Raw genomic sequence first — 10,173 nt, forward strand, 5'->3', positions numbered from 1 at the left:
CCGAACATCCTGCCATTGAATCACATGTTTAGGATCGTAGACGTATTGTTTTAATACGGAGACATGAAAAACATTGTGGATCTTAATATGGCTTGGTAGGGCAAGCTGATAAGCTACTGGCCCCACTCTTGCCAAGATTTGGAAGGGTCCAAAATAGCGAGGTGCAAGCTTCGCACACCCTCTCCACTGCAAGGTACTCCTTCTGGTTTGGATTCTTACGAAAACATGGTCTCCGACCTGAAATTATTTGAACCTTCTCTTCCGGTCTGCAAAACTTTTTTGTCTATCCTGAGCAACCTTTAAGTTGTTACGCACCTTCTTCACCGTGTCTTCCATTTCTTTGAGCATATCCGGGCCAAACCTTAACCTATCCTCAGGTCCACCCCAACTTGAGGGTGTGCGGCACTTCCGCCCATACAGAACCTCAAAGGGACTCAACTGTGTTGACGTATGATACCCGTTATTATACGCGAATTCAACCAGGTGGAGGTATTCCTCCCACTGGGTTGGTTGCATCATAACACATGCTCTCAGCATGTCCTCCACTACCTGGTTTACCCGCTCCGTTTGACCATCGGTCTGAGGATGATAGGCTGTACTAAAGTTCAGTTGCGTCCCCAGTTCAGCAAAAAATGTCCTCCAAAAAGTTGATGTGAACTTAACATCACGATCCGAGATTATTACCTTCGGAAGTCCATGCAACTTGAACACATTTTGCATGAAAATATGAGCAATTTGCACAGCTTTATACGTGGATTGTACCGGTATGAAGTGTGCTGCCTTACTTAACTTATCCACTACTACCATAATGGAATCATTATTTTTCTTTGTTCGAGGCAACCCGGTTATAAAGTCCATGGAAATGGTCTCCCATTTCCATTCCAGAATGGGTAGGGGTTGTAGCAACCCTGCTAGATGTGAATGCTCCGCTTTAATCTGTTGACATTCTAGACATCGCGCTAGATATTCAGCTACCTCATTCTTCATCTTTGGCCAATAGTATTCCTTTCGAAGTGCGACGACCTTTTTCTGGTATCCTGGATGCCCGGTGTAATGGCTGATATGGAATTCGTCTAGAATCAATTTTCTAAGACTATCTTCGTTGGGCACATACAGCCTTTTATGGAAATACAGCATTCCGGCATCGTCTAACTCGTATCCTTGTTGTATTTCCTTATCAGAAAGCTGTTGTACTTGCTGTTTAATTTGTTGATATGCAGCATCTTTATCAGCTTCTAATTTTATCTTTTCAATTAAGGTACTCTGCCATTTACCGACCGAAATTCTGCACACACATTGCACCTTTCGACTCAATGTGTCAGCTACCCGATTCTCCTTTCCCTTCAAATGCTTTATTTCAAAATCAAACCCACTTAAAAAGTCTGCCCAACGAGCTTGTCTCGTATTTAAGGTGGGTTGACTGAAATAATTTGTTAAGCTGTGATGGTCTGTCAACAACAGAAATTTCCTTCCCAAAAGGTAATGTCGCCACATTTTTAGTGCATGGATAACAGCTGCTAATTCCAAATCGTAAGCAGAGTACTTCTGCTCATGTTCCTTTAGTTTCCTTGATTCGTATGCAATCACCCTTCCTTCTTGCATCAGCACTCCTCCCACACCTTCTTTACTTGCGTCAGTACAGACCACATAATCCTTATTAGGATCAGCTATACTCAAGATGGGCATGGTGGTGAGTAAGTGCTTGAGCTGCTCAAAGCTCTGCTGACATTCTGAGGTCCACCTAAATATCTTTCCCTTCTTTTGTAAGGAGGTGATAGGGTATGCTACCCTTGAAAAGCCTTCCACAAACCTTCTATAATAACCCGCTAGCCCCATAAAGGATCTGATATCTGCCACGTCCTTTGGTATGGGCCACTCCATTATAGTTCTAATTTTTTCAGGGTCCACTGCAATTCCTTCCTTTGTGATCACATGGCCTAAGTATTGTATTTCCTCCTTAAAGAAATCACACTTACTAAACTTTGCATATAACTGATGTTCTCGCAAAGTTTGCAACACCACTCTAAGGTGTTCTTCATGCTCCTTCCTTGATCGGGAGTAAATCAGAATGTCGTCTATGAATATCAACACAAACTTATCTAAGAACTTGTGAAACACACTGTTCATCAAACACATGAAGGTAGCAGGTGCATTGGTCAGACCAAAAGGTAGCACCACGAATTCGTAATGTCCATACCGCGTTCTGAAAGCTGTCTTAGCAATATCCTCCTCTTTAATTCTGATCTGATGATAACCAGATCGCAGATCGATCTTAGAGAATATCGTTGCTTCCTTCACCTGATCAAAAAGTTCGTCGATCCCAGGCAAATGATATTTATTTTTGATCGTGAGCTTATTCAACTAACGATAATCAATACACATCCGGAAAGTTCCATCTTTCTTTTTGACAAATAACACTGGGGCTCCCCAGGGTGATACGCTGGGACGGATGTAATTCTTGTCTAACAGCTCCTGCAGTTGCATTTTTAATTCTGTTAGTTCTGGTACGCTCATTCGGTATGGTGCCCGTGACACGGGTGCTGCTCCCGGAATCAATTCAATGGTGAAGTCCACATCTCTTTTAGGTGGTAATCCCGGTACTTCCTCAGGAAAAACATCTGCAAATTCTTGTACCACCGGAATGTTGCCCAGCATGGCAGTTTTATCCTTCTGATTTGCGTAACCCACCTGAATAGCATAAATTTGACATTTCTTCTTGATGCATTTAGCTAACTGAGATGCTGTAATGGGTCGAATCCGTACGGCGTGTTTGATTCCTTGTAATTCCTGCTGCTCTCCACGGTCATCCTTATAGTAGATGGTTTTTGTCTTGCAATTCACTAAGGACCAGTGTTTTTCCAGCCAATCCATCCCAATCAGGATGTCATATGAACCCAACGGTAGTATGTTTAAGTCTGCCACTATTGGCTGCCTTGCTATGGTTAAAGAGCAATTATTTATTTTGGCCAAGACTCGTCTCTTGGCTCCTGTAGCTAATTGGACCAGCCACGGATTTCTGAACTTTTCAGATTGTAACTTACACTGTTCTACTATCTTTGGGCTAACATAACTTAAAGTAGCTCCTGGATCAATAAGAACAGCTATAGAAAGGTTTGAAATTTTACCTTCAAATTCAACCATAGATGGCTGGTACTCCACTTGGCGGTCCTCCAAAGCTGCATTAATTCTGGGTACACTACGTGCCACGTCCCCAACGGTCGATGCTTCATGAATTTGGGATATCTGGTCCGTCCCCTTTCGCTGTGGGCAGTTTTTAACATAGTGAGGTCCTCCACAGCCCCAGCATTGAACTGGAGGTTTGGTCATCCCTTCACCTTCTGGCCTAACACGCTGCTCACTTACTCTAGATTCACTTACTGGCCTAGCTCGGGGCGCACTTCTTGCTACAGATCTATTGTTTAATCCTTTACCAGCTCCCTTACTTCCATTGTTGCGACCTCCCTTGCTGCTTCCAACCATCCGACTGCTCTTTTTCTCATTCTATCTTTTATTTGAAGTATCCCCCTTCTGTTTATTCTGTTGGTAGCAGATCCTTGCTTTACGAATAGCCTCATCCATGGTCCTAGGATTGTCAAACTCAATCCTTTCTCTTATATATGAAGGTAAGCTACTCACAAACCTTTGGACCTTGGCTTTCTCCTCCTTGATATAAGGTACATAACGTAGCAGAGAGGTAAAGCGATTAATGAACTCGTCCATAGTTTGCTGCCCCAGTCTTAAATCATGGAACTCTCTCGCTTTTTCATCGTAGAAGCGCTCAGTTAGGTACCTTTCTTTGAAGTATTTCTGAAATTTCTCCCATGTAATGGTCCGTTCACTTACCCCCTTGACAATCTTGATTTCCTCCCACCACAAGGTTGCCTTACCTTGTAGCTGGAAAATAGCCAGTCTCGCCTTCAAGTTGTGATCATACTCATACAACTGAAAATATTTATTCATATTTATTAACCATGCTTCTGCTGCCTCTTCCTGTTCTCCATCGAAATGTGGGGGTTTAATCTTCTGGAATTCTCCCTGCAGCTCCATTTTCTGACGCTTTGAGGTTTGCTGCTGTGGTACATTATCAGAGTGATCCTCTTTTCCATCTGAATTTTCAGGTTCAATCTGATAGTCATGTTCTTCTGTCATCCTCTGTTGTTCCGCGCTGGGGTTGGATAAAGGTGGGTTTTTCCTGTCTGACAGACTCTTCAGAATTCTTTCCTGCTCTACAGTCAAACGCGCGTTGTCCTCTCGCAACTGTGCCATCTCATTTTTCAACTCTGAACAGTTTCCAGGATTGCAAGGTTGGTACTTCGTGTTTCCTCACCCAACTGTACCCACAGCTCTGGGTTCTCCCGAGGGTTACTGCCGCCTCCTTGCATTTCGTTACTTTTCCTTTTTCTTTGGCTTAACTGCTAGCTGTTATAATTCTGTGTGTCACCCCTTCATAGACAGAACAACAGTTAAGTAAATTATCAGTTTTCATATATAGGCATGGTGTATGCTTCTGCACAGTGAAACATGTCATGTTTGAGGCCACAGTGTTGTAACTGGGCTTTGATACCAATTTGTCACATCCTCATTACCATACAAATAAAAAAAAAATTACGCATACCATACAATCTGACTTACTGCTTTGCATACTCCCTAACTAGGTGTTACCGCATGTAAATGCGTTATCAAACACAGTGCATCTACCAACCATTAAACTGTATAACATTGCTAAATTTATGTGGTCGGTTTTCAACACTTTACTATGTTGTTATGCGCTGACATTATACTTATGTTGACATGGTGTTTGGGTTGGTCGCATTGACTCACAACTAAGTCATTAACCCTGTGACCCTACCCAGTATGCGATATATTAATCTGGTGCGGTGTTAGGTGGTCCGACCGCAGCCATTGCAGGCGCCAGGTCACCTGCTGTCTTTATGAGTTTAGTCCACCGCTTGGCAGGTGGCATGTCCGGCCCACCCTGCCATGTGACATCTCGGGCTTGGGTATCTTGGTTACTCCGCTACAGCTTTCCGCCATGCATCGACGGTCAGGATCTAAATCTCAGATCCAACGGATGGGAAAGGTTAAGGGTTTTAGGGCAGCTCAAAACCCCACCGGAGCGAGCCCAGAACCCATTTCTCACAGTTTCCTCCGACTCCTCTGGTTGCTCTGATGCCAAATCGAGACCTCAAGCTTCGTCATCACATCTTGCTCGACCTCAGGGAAACGTGAAGTACTTGTCGTTACGCCTGCAAGGTAATGGTTAACTGGTTTAACTTTAGAGCTTGCATTCAGCATGACTTAACCTATTGTCTGCTTACGGCTCATTCTAACTTTGTTCTCTTGCTGCAAGGTATGCAGGTGGGTTCGGTCCTGTCTTTTCAGCAATGTCACAGTCCTTAGGCTCAACATTACTGTTCTCTCGGCGGCCATAGGTGAGTTCTTTTCTTTTGTTACCCTTTTCTCCTGTATATGAGAGCTCAGTAGTTCCTCGTTCTTGATAAGGTCATGGGTTTGATTGTGACAGCCCGTCGTTCGAGCACTGGTTGACCCTCCATCGATTGGCTGAGGTATTTACAGGCGGACCCATACCGTTTACATGTGGTTGTTATCTTGTTAGGTCTTTGTTCAGCACCGGGAACGCACAGTCCATGGCGACCCATGTACTCTGCCTCTTCTATTTGTAATTTGTTTTTGTTAGGGTGTAATCGCCCCTTTTGGCTTTTCTAAACATTGGTTTGTCTGTACTGGATATTTGATATTGTACAGGACCGGATTCTAACGCACAGACATGGGTTAAGAATCTGGGTTTCTAATTTTGAAAGTTCCTGTTATAAATATAAATACTTGCACGATAATGCCCGACCAGGGTTTACTATCGAGGGTTTTGTTTTCTTTAGTTCATATATATATATGTGTATAGCCGAACATGGCTTTGCTCGAACCCTTTTGATTGCCGTGTGCTGAGCAATGCTTTTGAAATGGGCTACATGCTTACAATTGGTAACATAAGTCTCGGTTAACATTTCTTTATTTACTGTTGATTTACGTCTCTGTTTATGATGAGCTGCCCGTCTCAGCGGCAGCAGACTCTTGATTTGCTTTACATTTTCGTTACAGTTTCAGGGAATAACGTTTCGATAACTCCATATGGTTTTTGCCAATGTTATCTGGTTATAGGTTTTCTCAGTTTACTGTAATCGTCATACTATGTTCTTTTCATTTAGCCAGTCGCATATTACACATGTATAAGTTATTTCTACAGCCATATGCACGATTTCATTGTTCTGTCATCTCGGTTTATATATTGAACCGGTTCCCCGGTGACAGTCACTGTATATATGGCTATTTGCTAATGAAGGTTGTACAGCTAGGGTATGGTTCTCCATCCCGTGCGTTTGCAGGATATACTTATTTCCTTCTGTGTCTGGAATAATATACTAATCTCTTGCTTTTCAACCGATATTACAATTATACATGTATTTATTTATTCCGGCCTGTTAATGTGTATTACCCTCGGACCTACCGCCGCTATTAATACTCAGGCTCAAATGTTTCAGACTTGTTCTTTATCAGCATGATTCGATAATAGTTTATTTGCATTCAAGGTTCACGACAGCTGGTTCTGTTAATCGTTTTCTTGCTCGAGACTATCTCTGTCTCCTTGTCTGCATTGTATTATGCTAGTCATTTAATAATCTGCTATTAGCTGAGAACTACACCTATGCAGCTTTATTATCAGTTTAGCAGGTTTCGGGTCATGCCCAACAACTAATAGTCTGTCTTTATTTAAGCTACATCTAGACAGTTATACTATTATCATAACAGTAATCTTTGGAATAAAGCACAATATCAATTAACCACTGTAATTCTACTGCACATTCCTTACTTTAATTTCAACAGAGACTCTGTAATTGGAACCCATACCTGGTTCGCCAGAGTTATGAACAGGTACTTAAGCAAGTCTTTTGTACCTTGATTCCGCTCTACCACCCAGCCGTGAGATCCATCTCACAGACGGTATTCTCCCCCGAGCCATCTTGCAGGCCTCAAGCCCTCAACAAGATCTGTGCACTATGTGCCTGGTTATCTGGTCTCTACCAGACTTAACCTTTCCTCTTGTATTTCTCTTTTCTCTTTTTCTCAGAAAAGATTTTCCTTCTGTCTGTCCCAACAGCACAGAACTTCCTCCCTACATCCAGGACTTTTCTTGTTTGGGAGGGCAGTTCCAATCAGTTATTACAACTGATCTTTTCTTTGAAATCCGCCTCCCAGAGGCTGCCAGCATTTCAAGAAAATATTTAATTTATTCAATACTGTTGTTTATCACAGTTTTGTTTCTTTTAAACATAAACAACAACTACTATATTGTCTTTTACCATAGTAAAATTCACATTTACATTTACTGGGGTCATTACATATAGTCTCTCTGTGTTACATCTAAGTATAAGGAGTGGTGTTTGTGTTACATCTAAATATTCCACCAGGGCAAGAAAAACGTCTCCTCTTCGTCGTTTTTTTTACCTCTAATTAACGATAATTTCCTATTTTATTTGATGATTCCATGGATAAGGAAAATGGTGCCACATAAGGTCTTGAAATGGATATTTCGATTTTTTGGGGTTAATGATTACCGTGCTTTTATTTATGTTAATTTTTTAAAATTTTCTTAGAATTTTCAATTGTCCGATTTAATGTAGGGTATGTCAGATCCCAGTTTATTGTAAATATTTTTTTTATTACCACAGTCAAAAACACAAGAACATTTTTAGTTGTATAAACTTACATTTTCTTTTAAGTAAATAGAAATATAATGACAAGGAGGTCATGTTTTATAATGTCAGATTTGGTTATGTCATGGATATGATAAAAAAATAGAAAACGGTTGCTAAACCCTAACTGTCCTTTCTTTCCCCAACCGTGGAGTGTTCTCTAGGAAAAGGGGGGTGGGGGGCTGTGCTGTAGGGACAAAAAACAAGAGAAGGATGGAAATTTTTTTTTACCAAGTCTGGTGAGGACCAGATGGTAAGGGCGTAACAAGCCTGTAAACGAAGACGAGGGTCTTCGAGCCAGCTAGGGGGGAGACTGGTCTTGTAAGACGGTCTCACGGATGGGTGGTTGACTAGCTGCGAAAGGCAGTGGTAACAGTATTCTTCATCAGGGAGCAAGAAAGGTTCAACAGAAGACGCAACAAGGCTCTACAGAAGCAACCCAGGTATGCAAACTCTCATCTGTATTTGCAAATAAAAAAAGAAATATATAATAAGGTAATGTTCCTGTAAATTTACAGTTTAATATTTAATATTTAACACGAAGGCAGTAGGCTGGATTTTCTGCTTATCCAAGAAAGACAAAGTAGTTTCTGTAGGCTAGACGACTGAAGAATGTAACGACAAGAAGCTCAGTGTATTTATAAAGTTCCATTGTTTGATGTCAATACTATTATATAGGGCTATAATGTAGAAAAAGTTATAGTTTGTGGGTCAACTGGTTAAAAAAAATGAGGAGGGGAAAAGAGGGAAATCAAATAACCCTGTGGATAGATTTAAAATTCTATTGAGATACCTGTTCTTTCTTCTTTTTTTAAAACTGGTAAGCGGATAACGGCCTAAAGAGAGGTCTATTGATAGGTTATTTTTTTTTTAAATGGTGAAAATCATCCATGTTATTTAAAAAAAAAAACTAAAGATTGTTCCAGCCCTCGTATGCATGGAGAGGGTGGGTAGACACCTGCAGGCCGCACGTAGATATAACTGACTATATAAAAAAAAATGAGAAATTAAACCCCTGAAAGATGAGAACCGAACAGAAAACTTAACAACCCCAAACTACAAAGACTTATTCTGGAGCGTATGTATATGGAGTTCTGAGATGGGAGTTAACCATAAAAAGGAGAAAAGACATAAAAATAGAAAAAAAAAAAAAGGGGTAAACCCTTAGATGCTGGAGGATTCGATTGACCATTTTTTAGCAGAGGCCCAGCGACCATGACTCCCTCACCATGCCGGAAGGGAAACCCTTCTAGCTGAGCAAATCCTGAAGCAGGGTACAGAAGTGCAAGTTTCTGGGCAACTAGGAAGAGGGTAAGTCCATAAAACGAGTGAATCTATAATAAAACAAATGGAGCGGAGAGGGATAGAGACAAGCTGGAGAATTAAATCAACATACGCAACCCAGAAAACCTGAACAGGGCGGCAAGTTTGCAAAATTCAATTATAGATTCTCTACCTTACATAGCGTAAACTCTTCTCTATAAGTTTGGAAACAAGAAAACTCACAGCATACACATAGGTGAGCAGAAGCCGAATTAAACATATATATATGTATGTCACCATAGAAAAGATTTCCGAACAAAGCTGTGAAACTCAGAGACAAAGTATGGGAATTTCAACTGTATGACAGGGATGAAACAATGAACTATAGCGCAAAACTGTTGTTTTTCGATAGCCATATCTCATAACAGAACTAAAATATACCCATTTAGGGGATTCATCCTTAACAGAGAGTTAGTCTGTATTTTTTTTACATCAATAAACTTTAACCTGGGGAATGCCTGAAAATCGAGAGGCTCCCAGTGTTTTCCAGAAAAAACAAAATAAATTAACATAAGTTCCATCGGGGCTTCGAACCCGCTAAATAATGCCATTCCTCGTGCAGTCGAAGGATAGACATAAAACTTGGCACAGTCATAACCCTATCTCGGCTCCTTTCTCGGAACAGAAGCTTACCCATGACTGAGAGCAAGTTGTTGTGGAGTCACCGTCTAACCGAGTTCGAACCAGCTCCAAGAACTCCAGCAACCCTTGATGCAATGTAAAGAAATACAAAAGGAAAAACTGATTAGCAAAAATTCCAGATAGGTTATCATACAATTTCGACAAATGGAAAGAAAAGAAAAAAAATTCCAAAGGACCGAGAGCCTTAGGAAACTATAATTTTACCTGTAAACGTATTGAAATCCCTCTGCCAGAATGATGCAGCTGGTCCCAAGCTGTGCCATCAACCACCACGCTGCATCGCCAGTGTAACAGGTCGCTACAGCGCAACTCCGCGGAGGGAAAAGTGAAACAACTGAGGTCCTTCCCTATGCATTTGGGGTTTGTGAAAACTCTGGCGAAGTCTCCACCATCGGATAGCCTTGGAGGGTGCATCACCGTGGATCTAGGTGAGGATCCT

This window comes from Pinus tabuliformis, chromosome 2_1 (genome assembly GCF_031772625.1).
Source record: "Pinus tabuliformis cultivar Carrire ecotype Pingquan chromosome 2_1, CPIR1, whole genome shotgun sequence".
Classification (NCBI taxonomy): Eukaryota; Viridiplantae; Streptophyta; class Pinopsida; order Pinales; family Pinaceae; genus Pinus; species Pinus tabuliformis.